The 13195-nt window shown below is 41.1% G+C and overlaps 1 long non-coding RNA gene across 3 annotated transcripts; it reads right to left on the bottom strand.

Moving 5' to 3' along the window:
* Positions 1 to 228: 228 nt before the first annotated feature.
* Positions 229 to 8180, bottom strand: LOC122461841. 3 transcript variants are annotated; one of them, XR_006284053.1, is made up of 3 exons: positions 8131 to 8180; positions 6805 to 6957; positions 229 to 1651 (listed from the first exon to the last, which is right to left on the bottom strand). It is a non-coding gene; the product is annotated as an uncharacterized LOC122461841 (long non-coding RNA). The 3 variants fall into 3 exon arrangements; XR_006284052.1 differs by lacking the exon at positions 8131 to 8180 and adding an exon at positions 7991 to 8120; XR_006284051.1 differs by lacking the exon at positions 8131 to 8180 and adding an exon at positions 7393 to 7526.
* Between the last annotated feature and the right edge of the window lie 5015 nt (positions 8181 to 13195).

Raw genomic sequence — 13195 nt, forward strand, 5'->3', positions numbered from 1 at the left:
TTTGGCTAAGGGCTTGCAACATCCATGGAATGGGAGAGACAGCCAACCCACTCCCTTGAAGCAGGTCTCTGCCATTCTACCTAATCACATTGCATGTACGAAGTTTAGCTAGGACAGGGAAAAGACATAGCACCCAAGCTTCCCACTGTCTCGCATTTCCTATAATTTGCATCTGTGCAAAATGGGCATAAAATGCTTCTGTTCTGATTTGGTATAATTCCACACAGGTATAAGCTTGCACTTTCAAAGTCCTAGATATAACTGGCATATTAGTGGATAGGCCCAATCCTGCAGTCTACAGAGTTGACCTGGGAGATACTGCTCAGTCTCCACTAACACATCTGGCAAGTTCAGTCCCACAAGAAGAGAAAGCAAGCAAGAGCTTGTATTCTATTTTTCCTCCTGTTTCATATCTAGAAGGTTGGGGGGAAATTGAATTGGATTAAATGATCCAAAAAAATATATATAACCCAGAGATGGCCTCATGCTGGAAGAATTCACTTCTGGATCCACATCTCAAATACTCCCAAAGTTCAAAACTGTTTGGATTGGACATTGCTGATGGAGGGGCCATCCACCATTTTCACTCTGGAGTCAAATTCCGAACCTACCATCTACACATTCACGTATGCTTGTCTTAGGGTTCTGGTCCAGATCCATCTCTTTCTTGAGAGAATCTTAAGTTTTGTCTGTGTCTAAGCTTAAACTCTCTCAAATTGGCAGGGATTTTGGTTTATGGGGTTTTGTTTAATCTATATTCTAACCTTATTTCCTTTCCTTCTATTCCAGTTTCCATAGCACAAAGTAGCAGGAACCTATGAAAGCCAAAGGTTGTGTCAGTTCAGTTCTACTACAGAAGTTTAAGCTGGTCAGAGAAGACATTGTGATTGGGTCCAATCTCAATTTGTGCACTTTTCTTACTCAGATCAAGAGGAGTTTTGCCCAAGGAAAGAGTCCTGTATCAAGGACACAGTACACACACTAGATACAAATCCTGCAGATTAACTAGAACCCCTTTCCATGAGCCTCCTCAAGCCTTTAGCTCTAAAATGAACTGAATACACATTGAGCCAAAGAAGGAGAAGTCTTGGCTGGAATGAAATTTGCCCCATTTTGTTTTATTGTAGGTGATGTCTCATTTTAAAGTACTGACAGTGTAGTTGGTGGAGAGGGGGAGTATTGCATTTGAGCATTTGCTTCAGAGGTTGTGTCAAATGGAGATGATGGGAAAACATTTTTTTGGTAACAAAGTGCTCTCCCTTTGCCAAAGTTTTACTACTGGATTTAATAAGCCACTTGTGAGCCATCTGAGCTATTTACATAGGAAATGCATGAGGAGGCATGGGAAAGCAGACTTCTGATCACATACAAGTTCTCACATGGAACATCCACAAAGTTTTATTTGCTGACAAGATGGAATGGATGTGTTAATAAAAAAAAAAAAAAAAAAAACACATGGTGAGCTGTACAGTAGGCTGAAAGGGAAAGAAATGCTGCATTTATCCCATACGGAAATGTTGTCCTATTACATCACATAGGAGAGTGTTCAGTAGTTTGAGCAGGGGCCTGGAAAGCATGATTCCTCAGATCTAGTCTCACATCTGACCGTGACTGGCACAGGTGACCACCTCCTGTTCCCCATTTTAGCTATCTGGAAGATACATATAGTTCAAATAATTATAAAAAGACCTACTTTTCATCCCAAGATGAACAAGCTTTACAAACATTACATTTAAGCAACTCCTTGCCACCAGACTCCTTGTTGTTTTTGTGGATACAGATTAACACAGCTACCCCCGATACATTATATTTAAGGACTCCCCTGAGGGGTAGATAAGTATTACTAGTTCATTTGTGGCTGATTTCCTGTTTAAGGGCCTGACACTTTAAATCCTCACTTGCATGAAAGTACTATATCTTGGGAAACATTTTGGTGAAGGTACCTGCAAGATAAATAGATTTCTAGAGCAAAAATGGTTTTGAGTAACCCTCTGGAATGCATCTAGAAGTAGGGATTTATAGCAGTTAAATTGCTAACTTTTGTTTAGCTCCTTTAATCTACTGACTATCTTGCATTGGCAAGTAGGAGACCTAGATCAAATAGTCCATCTATCTCCAGCTACCAAATTAATATTTATTGTATAACTACAGTTACCGTGGTCACAATTTAATAGTCAGCCTTTGCCAACAGATACCTGTGACATACCAGGGTACAATCCAGACCAATAAATAGCTGTGTCATCCCTATCCTGAAACTTGATGCCCTTTACACTGCCTTGCTTCTGTAGCCTCTAACCTGGACTGCTCACAAACAGCCTCCAGCATGTAAATTACTCCCAGCTAGGTCTCTTGGCTCTTACCAGCCTTAAAAATTACCACAGGGTGATCTCAATACACTCCCTGTCCCAGATTTTCTCCTGGAAATGTCCTGTATTGGCCAGCCCAAATATATTAAGCCCGTTAGTCCTTGGAGGGAATAATATGCACACAACTTGCCAACCCAAATGGAAGTTTCTCAGACTTTTCAATTTGAACAAACACTCAGACACATAGGTCAGCCATCGCGATCATCCAGTCTGACCGCCTGCACATTGCAGGCCACAGAACCTCACCCGCCCACTTCTATAATAGACCCCTAACTTCTGGGTTAGTTACTGAAGTTCTCAAATCATGGTTTAAAGTCTTCAAGTTACAGAGAATCCACCATTTACTCTAGTTTAAGAGCATAAGAATGGCCATACTGGGTCAGACCAAAGGGCCATCCAGCCCAGTATCCTGTCTACCAACAGTGGCCAATGCCAGGTGCCCCAGAGGGAGTGAACCTAACAGGTAATGATCAAATGATCTCTCTCCTGCCATCCATCTCCACCCTCTGACAAACAGGGGCTAGGGACACCATTCCTTACCCATCCTGACTAATAGCCATTAATGGACTTAACCTCCATGAATTTATCTAGTTCTCTTTTAAACGCTTTTATAGGCCTAGCCTTCACAACCTCAAGGAGTTCCACAGGTTGACTGTGCGCTGAGTGAAGAAGAACTTCCTTTTATTTGTTTTAATTACAAACATTAATTTCATTTGGTGGCCCCTAGTTTTTATGTTATGGGAACAAGTAAATAACTTTTCCTTATTCACTTTCTCCACGCCACTCATGATTTTAGAAACCTCTATCATATCCCCCCTTAGTCTCCTTTTTTCCAAGCTGAGAAGTCCTAGCCTCTTTAATCTTTCCTCATATGGGACCCGTTCCAAACCTCTAATCATTTTAGTTGCCCTTTACTGAACCTTTTCTAATGTCAGTATATCTTTTTTTGAGATGAGGGGACCACATCTGTATGCAGTATTCAAGATGTGGGTGCACCATGGATTTATATAAGGGCAAAGATATTCTGTCTTATTCTCTATCCCTTTTTTAAACCTGCAAGTGACCAGAGGAAGGCAAAACCCCCCTAGGATTTCTGGACATGGAGGGGGGGAAGGAGAGAGGGGAGGGAAAAAAAAATTTAGAGTGTTTTCCCCTGCTTTTTAGAATCAGTCTTCCTCTTGAAAAACATTTTCAGCTAGGAGTAAGGCAATAGGCAGTCTGTATGGAAGGAAGCTCCACACTGTTTCTTTGCCAAGATGTAGATTCTTACTGCTGTCCCCTTTCCTACCAAAGAATGGCCTCTTAGTAGGTAATGGTCCATCAGTCTTTGTTTACACCTGGCCGAGGCATCAGCTTGCCCTTTGTCTCTCAAGAACTGATTTGGCCATTTCCCAGACTTCTCTGGAAAACACGCTTTTAGTCATGAGCTCAGCTTATGTTTATAACTTCACATATAATGCTGCAATGTGCATTTTGCCATGATATTATTAATCAGCAAGTTATGAGTTTTCAGAAGATACCTTACAAGGCATACTTTATACAAACATAATAGTATGTAAGGTGTGAACAATACCTCACAGTTGTTTCCTAGTCAACATACAGGAAATTCAGATTTCAGACCCCACTGCATGATTATTATAAAATGCTGATTTTGGTGACAAATAGTGTCCCTAATACAGCTATCCATTGATTCAACAGTATATAAATAAGCAGAGAATGTGTGGTTGAAATTCCCATTTCGATATGAACTACTATTTGGAAGGAGTTTTGCATCATATAAATCTAAGGGTTTATACCTACCCCCATTTGATGTCAAAAATTCTCATTAATATCAGCAGTGTAAGTATAGGATCTAAGAGATCAATCCTAAAAACATTTACACAAGTTACTTTACTTACATGAATTGCCCATCAGCTCAGAATAGGGTTATTCAGATGCACATGTGTTTTCAGAATCATGCATAGGGTGTCTGGACTTGCAAACAGAACTGGATGAATAACAGATTTCAGTTTGCTGGCAACTGTAAGGGTTTTTTTTTTTTTTAAAAAACCCACCAGTCAAAGGGTTTCATTTGACCCAAAGCAAAATATTGTTTCAACTGATCGTTAAAGTATTTTAAAAAAAAAAAAGACATTTCTAGTCATTTCAAATAACAAACAAACAGTTTAATTTTGAAAATGCCAAATGAAACATTATATGCAATGTCGTTTTAGCCATGTTGGTCCCAGGATTTTTCAGAATTTCATTTTCCCCCCACAACCAAAACAATATATCAGAACATTAATGTGGATTTTTGCTAAGAGTTTTGATCAAAGAATTTCACCCAGTTCTACTTGCTAAGCAATGAAGTGCTGAAAAAATGCTTCATGTAAAATGAACAAGCAGGCTGGATAAATTGCTTGTTTGCAATCTCAAAATCCTTTAGTTGTTTAGATCAGCCTGAAGCTTTAAACTATTTAAATTTAAACTGTCCTTTCTGAATGGTTTTAAATCAGACTTTAAAAGAATGCATCCAATGAAGTGAGCTTTAGCTCACAAAAGCTTATGCTCAAATAAATTTGTTAGTCTCTAAGGTGCCACAAGTCCTCCTTTTCTTTTTGTGGATACAGACTAAGATGGCTGCTACTCTGAAACCTAAAGATGTCACAGACAGATTAGAGATCAAAGAGGCATCCCAACTGAGAAATCTTATTGCCCAGACAGAAGCACATTAGCTAGTGGAATGTAATGTTTTGTCCATTAAAAGCTTCCCTTTTACAGTACTATTCTAGTCATTTGTGTTCTTCTGTTGACCTCCTAGGAAAATGTTCCACTAGAGAAGATTTGCTCAGAAGAGTTACACATTCCAAGGGCTCCCCAAGTTTAGACAGGTCAGGACAAAATTCTTGTCCAGCTCTCTCTCTCACTCTATCCTTTCTAACAGTGGCTCTCTCTCTCTCTCTCCCTCTCTATTCCTACACACAGGAGGGCCACTGATGATACAATAAGCTTCTCTTCTGTTACTCCCAGAGTCAGGAACAGCCTCCTTTGTCTTGATTTTCACTGTCTCCAATCTTAACAGAAAAAATTTCCCTTGCCTGAATATATTTATTTCCCTCTATCTGCTATTCTTCTTCATTTAGGTTTAATTGTATCAGATGTTTGGAATAAGATTACCCTGAGACCTTATACAATATGAGATTGTACTGAATAATGATGGCCAGCTGTGCTGTCGTTTGTTTCAAGCACCTATCCCAATGGATCAAGTCCCTGGGCTTAATTGCACTCAGGATTTGCCTCAGTTACAGCTATAACTGGCCAGTGGAGAAAGACAAAGCTGCTGTTTCAAACAGGTGCAATTTACCCTGGTTTCAAGCAGGAGTAGCAGTTTTGCCATTCTACACTACGGGCTTGCATTGGTGCAGCTCCACCAGGGAGCAGCTGGCCACCAGTGGTGGAAATCCCTAGTCAAAGCCTTCATCTCATTAAAGTCAAGGGGAGTTTTTGCATGAACTTCAATGACACTAGAATTTGGCTCAAAGTTAATAGATTCTGTAGTAGTTCTGTGATCAGGCAATTCAGAACATACAAATACACAACTCAGAGGCAACACCACCCTGAACCAGAGATCTTTCAGGGATCTGCTCTCACATAAACAATGTATTTAATAGCTCAGGAAAAATTAAGACACAAAGTGGAAAGATAATTTTTTACAGGAATTTTTGCCTTAGGTATTCAATTAGAGTTGATGCCATCCAAAATATTAGAGCATTCATTTTATTGTCTGAGATTTTCTCACTTAAAAGATTTATTTTTTTAAATAAAGTCAGAATCTCTTCATTAATTTTTAAGCAGCCAAGTTAGAAACACTGATTGCTTCATGGCATTGGAACGTTCTGAGAATGTGCTTTTGAGCCACTAGTGTTTAGTCAGTAATGATCATTTACATTCCACAGTAGTTCAGTTTCAGAAGTTTGTGCACGTACATGCATGACTGCACGTGCATGAGGCAGAAGTTTAGTGGTGAGGAAAGAAACCCCAGTGGATTAATACAGGACTTCAGGCTCCAGAGCTGTCCAAGGATTAGGGGCAGAAGTGGGAGGGTGTGAGTGGACATGTCACACCATGTTTCACCAGTGTCCCATGGATGATAAAAGGGAAGAATCAGACTAGTGTCGCTTATGGGACAATCCATTTTTCCAACTCCAGTTCCAGTACAGCACAGTCAGGAACTTCACCCCAGATTTGGATAGACAGCCTTCAAAAGGAGAACGGTAGCTCAGGCTCCACGCTGTCAATCAGTCATTGGATTTTCTATACAGTTTAAGATTATGTAGAAGAGTGGGCTGAGCACTGGCACACCCTTCATGACTGGGCCTGGTGTAGGAGCCTCTCTAGGTTTCCCGGGCCCTCCTCCTTCCCCTCCCAAATCTCAAAACAAAAAAAAGCTTAAAACTACCTTTGCCCTCCTTGCTCTTAAATTGTCAGTCCTCTTACATTTCCCCTGTGCTCTGTTCCTCAGTTGAATGCCTGCCAGAGCAGGGCTGGATTAACTCTCCTGTGGGCCCAGGGCTATTAGATTTTGTGGGGCCCATATATACAAGTCTTCTTCCTAATTTAAAACAAAAATTATCATAGTTATGGCATCGAGGCTATTAACACCATACTAAACTTGCCTTTTAATTAACATAAAGCTGTTCTGTGGTTACATTTCAGTCTTAAAACATGTAGACTATAGTTCTATTAATTCAAAATAGCCTACTTAGAACAGCTGTTATATTAGTTTCTTTCTGGGAGGGAGCTTTGGTGCAGGAGTGGGCACCAGGCTGGGGCAGAGAGCTGGGGTGCAGGAGAGGGTGACGGGTGTGGGCTCTAGGAGGGAGTTTGGTGCAGGAGGGGATTCTAACCTGGGGAAGGGGGTTGAGGTGCAGGAGGGTGCGCAGGGTCTGGGAAGGAGTTTGGGTGCAGGAGGGGATTCTGACCTAGGGCAGGGTATTGGGGTGCAGGAGGGGGTGTGAGGTGCAGGATCCGGCTGGGAGGCGCTTACCACAGGTGGCTCCCTGCCAGTGGGGCAGCAGGGCTCAGGCAGGCTGCCTGCTTGCCAGCCATAGCCCCACGCCGCTCTCAGAAGTGGGCGGCTGCTGGAACATCTCTGCGTGCCCCTGTGGGGAGAGGGGGGACAGCCCGTCTCCGTGCGCTGCCCATGCCCACAAGCACTGACCCCACAGCTCCCATTGGCCGGTTCCCAGCCAATGGGAGCTGCGGGGACAGTGCTGGGGCAGCGCATGGAGCCGCCTCCTCCAGCCCCTGCCAGGGGCTGCAGAGACATGCCAGCAGCTGGCCACTTCTGGGAGTGGCGTGGGGCTATGGCAGGCAGGCAGTCTGCCTGAGCCCTGCTGCCCCACTGGACTTTTAACAGCCTGGAGAGTGCAATTGACTGGCAGAGGCTCCAGGATCAAGCAGTCAATCACAATTGACGGTTTGGTGACCACTGAATTGTATATAATTATAGATTTATTTTTGTGGGGGCCCCCCTTAGCCCAAGGCCCTGGGCTGCAGAACCCTAAAGCCCCTGCATTAATCCAGCCCTGTGCCAGATTTCTCTCCTTGGAAGTCCATATCCTGCCCCTTTAATAAAGACTCACTCCCTGAATTTGTTCCACTCCAGTGCCTTCTTCATGTATCTCCTGGATTTTTGTCAGGAGTTCTCTATTCAGGAAGAGTATCCCAAGGCCAATTCTCTCCCCAGCTTCCCCTTCAACATTGCAGGTCTCACCACTATTACCAAGAGAAGAACAGCAGGAGTTTCCCCCTCTTACTCTGGGAGTCCTCTCTGTATAGGAGCCACCCAACTCCACCCCTAGCTGGGAACTCATCTTTAATTAGGCTTGGCCCTCCTTCCAGGTGCACCTAGGTTTCCAAACTGGAGTTGGAGAGCTCACTTAACTCTTTGAGGAAGTAGCTGGGGTATACACCCAAATCACATTTGTCAGTTGATGGTAGTTGTGGTGATCCAATTCTCTTCTCATATCCCATTTGCTGGGCCCTGAACTGAGACAACATAGGCAACTGGACAGCCTGATGGTAGTAACTTTTAGTCCCTGTCTACCTGAGCTGTACTGAGCCAGTTTCCTAATCTGCAGGGGGCTACCTTAGTTAGGCTTCCATTAATTAAGCAAAATAATGGAAAGTTTAACAGAAAGCATATGAACAATTGACATGTTCAAGTCTCAGAACCATAAAAGATTCCTAGTGGTTTGGAATTCCATTTAGAGAATGTGTCAACCTAGTTTCAAACACTTGGATTTAATCTGATGAAGGAGTTTTGTTTTGTTTTTTCATAGGGACACTTATATTAGAAGTGCAAATAAATTTAGAAGAACTGCACTAAGGTGTTTATTTACTGAAGAGATCTATGTACTGTACAGTCAATGCTACTTGATCTTCTTGGGTCAAGCCAGCTTTTAAAAAGAGGCAGATATTAAGTGACTCATTCATTAAAAGTTGCAGTGTAGTTTCTATGACTTTTCAAGGAATTCAAATAGAAGTTTTTAAAGCAGCCTACTGACCTGGGAAAAGGACCTTCCAGCAATTTTGCTTCCATCTGTTGCAAACTGATGTAAGCTGACTTATTGTCAGAATGGTCTCTAATAGAGAGACTGGCTTTTCAAGGAACAGTGTAACCTCAAAGTACGAATACCTTTTGATTCCCATTGACGTCAGTGGGAATTAAAGTTTCCTGCATTGTACAAAGATCAGGCCAGTGATGGCAGAAGTTTCAATGTATGAATGGTTGCACATAAGCTCTCTCATGGTTCTTCAGAGTTGAAAGTTGTACCATGTCAACCAGGAGCTTATTTTTTCCTCTAGACCGACACCACACTTTTGAAATTTGAGGTCTGACCTATCAACTTCACCTACAGTAATCAAACTTTTAGTCCTCTAAGACCATTAGTTGCTGAAAGCTCTGGCTAGGTCTTTATCTGGTGTAAGTTTGCATAGCTCTAGGAAAATATATTTTTTATACCAACTGAGAATCTGACTCACTGTCAGTACAGTGGTAAAAAGAAAAGGAGCACTTGTGGTACCTTAGAGACTAACCAATTTATCTGAGCATAAGCTACAGCTCACTAGGAATTCAAGCCACAAACTTTAGATCTGGATTCTGAACATCCCACGTTATACAGGGTTGTTTATGCATTATTTTAAAAGAGCCAGGAGTTATATGCAAAATTTGGAGCTGAAGCCAAGTTCAGACTGAAGGTGGTGTTGTCTAAGATCCTGGTTTTCCCCTAAAGTTGCAATTTAGCCTGGCTTACGTACCTCTATTTATTTTTATAAAGGTGGAGTGTCCCATTTTTTAAAAGCAGAAATCCTTTGCCTGGTTGACAGAAATTTATAGCAAAGCAATCTTATTGCTTATTCATTGTACTTACAACTGCCACACAAGGCAAATGTCTTCCTGACCCAAGTAAAAAAAGTTTCACTATTTTGACAGTGAAAAAAAATTATATTGCTTATTTTATTTCTGCTTCAGTGAAAACATTTAAGGCAAGATCCAATCTTAAAGAGCCAGGTAACAAAATTTTCCAATCCTGCTGAGGGTTTAGCCCATTTCACGTTTTTTGAACGAAAACGGACATTGGCTATTAGTTTAACTCAACTAAAACACTAAGTTAAGTAAACTATAACAATTTTATTCTAATGTAAATAGACTTTCATAAACAGCCCAAACTTCAGCTGCAGAAAACGATTTTTTTGCAACAGTAAGCATTTTATGGAAGTGTTTTTGTAGTTAATTTATTCCTTCTCCTTGGTCAGATACACACACTTGTGTGAAAGAATTTCACACAAGGATTTGAGGAGTTTTATTAGCCACCAGACATCAACAGATCTCATATGGAGTGATAATCTGTACTATGTTTTGTTATGCAACTGCAATCCTTCATCACTGACAGTATCTGTATCAAAGTTTGCCAGGAATACCCAGACTGAAGACTACAATTATTTATCTTTTGTTTCTTCCCAAAAAGACCAGCTACTTTAATATCTGTTGAACCATGTAAATTAGTCACTTCAATCTAGAAGTCAGTGAGTCAATGGGCCTTTGTATGCCGAGTCCTCTCCAGCTGCCACCTTTTGCAACAAGTAGTTAAAGTGTGCCTTTAATAATTCATTTAAGAAGGGATACAAATACCTATGTTCTAGCAGTGATAGGTTCATGCATAGTTAGGCCTTTCTCAGAGTTCATGGCATGTTTGGGTCTGGCCTTTGAAGCTCACTGCCATTTTTATGAAGTTGGCTTCGATCTGAAGTTCCGCAGGCTGGGAGTATCCTGACCCTAAGTTTTAGTTTGGACACATCTTTTTTGTCATGGAGTGGGGGGAGAGTTTTCTTCCTTCTGTGATTGTGTGCGTTCCTCTTGCGATCCTCAGTGGAGGTATGTAAAGGAGACTCATACAGCATATCCTATAATACAATAATTGCAAATACAAGTTTTAAATGCAGAAGCTGTCTCTGATCCAACACATTTTTGAACATATCCTTGACCTAACCAATTAATACAAGTAGACTCCATTTCCACAGAATTTAATCACTCGTATTGTTTTGTATGTCACTTTTGACTTCACAATTCTATGTGGACAGCTCTTGCCCAAGGAGCAGTACATTAGTTTTCTTCTGTTTCTCCTTTTAAGTTGACATCAAGGGAGTTCTAAAAAAATTCTTTTCAACTATGGAAGGGCTTAGTTTTCAGGGAAAAGCTCCTTGTTTACATCCACATAGAGAAAAGTGTCTCACCTCCTCTCCACTTTCTCCCAGAGGTAGCTAGACCTTCTGTCATGTGGTTAATGTCAGCAAAAAGGGACAAATTCAATACGACTCTTGATTAATAGCTAACTCAGCTTAAGCTGTTACCCAAACTCCTGGGAAAAGCAACACTCCCTCCCTGAATGATTAACAGGGTGCATGTCTGACACACACAATCACTCAGACTGTACAGATAAGGCAGTCTGTATTACAGAAAAGGGAACAGTCAAACTTGGGAAAACACTGGAACAGAACAGATATGCAAATTCTCCCTTCCAGGAATTTTGGCAGGTAATAGTTGGCCACCTCATGCAGCTGTCAAACTTCACCCACAGTTTGGATCAGTAACCAGCAGCAGTTCAAGTGTCTTGGCAGGTCTGTCTCCAGTCCCAAGGACACTGCTTGCCAGGTTCCATTTGAAGGCACCAATCACCTAACCCCGTTTAATGAATCTGCTTTATGGTGGTGCTGGGTAGGTGGAGGCCCCACCGGAGCCCACTCAGTTCCGTTGCCAAACAATGTGCCATCTCAGCATAGAGTTCTCAGACTGTGTTGTATCTTGCTCCAGAGTCCCACAGAAGGGAAGCCAAGTGCAATTAGTGCTCTTGCAGAGTCCTGGTGCTTGAAAATGAGCTTTTTGCATAATGTAAGAGCTCTTTCCCTTTTCTATGCCTTTAATCACAGAACACTGGAACACAAACAGCAGCCGTGCATGTTTCTGCAGCTTGCCTCCAAGCAATGTGCCATAAGCATGCTCTGACAGGCCCACCTTTCACCCTATCTCCACAGAGTCCGAAAGGCAGCCCAGCAAGTCTGCTAATTAAAATTCACATGAATTGGCTAAGTTGCATTTCCAATCAAAACCAGTGCACAAGAATCCATGCATGATAAGCTAAAATTGTCTGTTCGCTTCCATTCCCAGAGACAGTAAGTCCAATTACTCATCTGTTTTGTTTTTTCTCATTTTCACAGCTGTTCTTTGAGTTTCTAACCAGAGCACAGAATTTTAATCTAGGAATTTAAATATCTTCCATATGGTACCCAACTGTGTCATTTTGGGGCATTTGGTTTGAAGATTGAGAGTTACTAGGGCTTTTCAGGAATAGGCCATGGAAAAACAGAGAAAAATATTCCTCAAAAGTCAGAGCCAATCTCACTAGCCATCCAAGCTGTTTTAGGGCCAAGACTTTGCTAGTGCATGGAGTACAATACTAATTAAATTAATTAAAAAAAAAAAAAAAAAAGAGTCAAGACTAATTACAGCATTTAACTGCAGCAGAGTCCTAGTAAGATTGTGTTACTTGCGCCCAGGAAAATGATCAAAAGAATATGGAATACTGTAGCCATGTCCATTTGGGGAAGATGTTTCCTATAACAAACAAGTAGTAGTACCGTAGTGAAACTGAAAGGCAAATGCCTATTTATATGAATAGCACAGTATTTTTAGGTAGAGGAACAAAACCCAGCCACATTTGGTAAAGACTACATATTTTAAATGTTTAAGTAGATTTATGTTGTAATGTAAATATTGAATGACATCCTAGGCCATCAAAGCCAAATCTGAGGTTACATTAAAGAAGGTCTAAACAAAAATTTCACACTTAGGGGAACAATATATATATATCTGTATTTATTACCTGCTGGGAGTTTCTCCTCTACTCCTTTTATTTCTGATTTGGGTACTTTCTTCATACAATCACATTCTATCTTATAGGTTCTCTCTATTTAAAACACTAGTTTGCTGAAAAGCTTTTGGACAAGAAATAACAGTGATACAGAAACTGAAGTGATACAGTTTTCTGTGGCAAAGTGTGACTTGAATGGCTGCAGCATTCTCTTAAAGAACACGCATATTTTTCTATTTCTCTTCAACCATTAAGATCAGACTGGTTCTGCCTATTTAGAGACTAATGATAGAAGTGAATGGCTATTAGTGGCTATGCTATCCTTCAACCTACATGCTTTATCTTCAAGACATAGTACTCAAATACAAGACAAACTCAGTTTCAATGGGAGTATAGACCTGTCCAAGATGCTCACAA

The sequence above is a fragment of the Chelonia mydas genome, chromosome 9 (assembly GCF_015237465.2).
Source record: "Chelonia mydas isolate rCheMyd1 chromosome 9, rCheMyd1.pri.v2, whole genome shotgun sequence".
Lineage (NCBI taxonomy): Eukaryota > Metazoa > Chordata > Testudines > Cheloniidae > Chelonia > Chelonia mydas.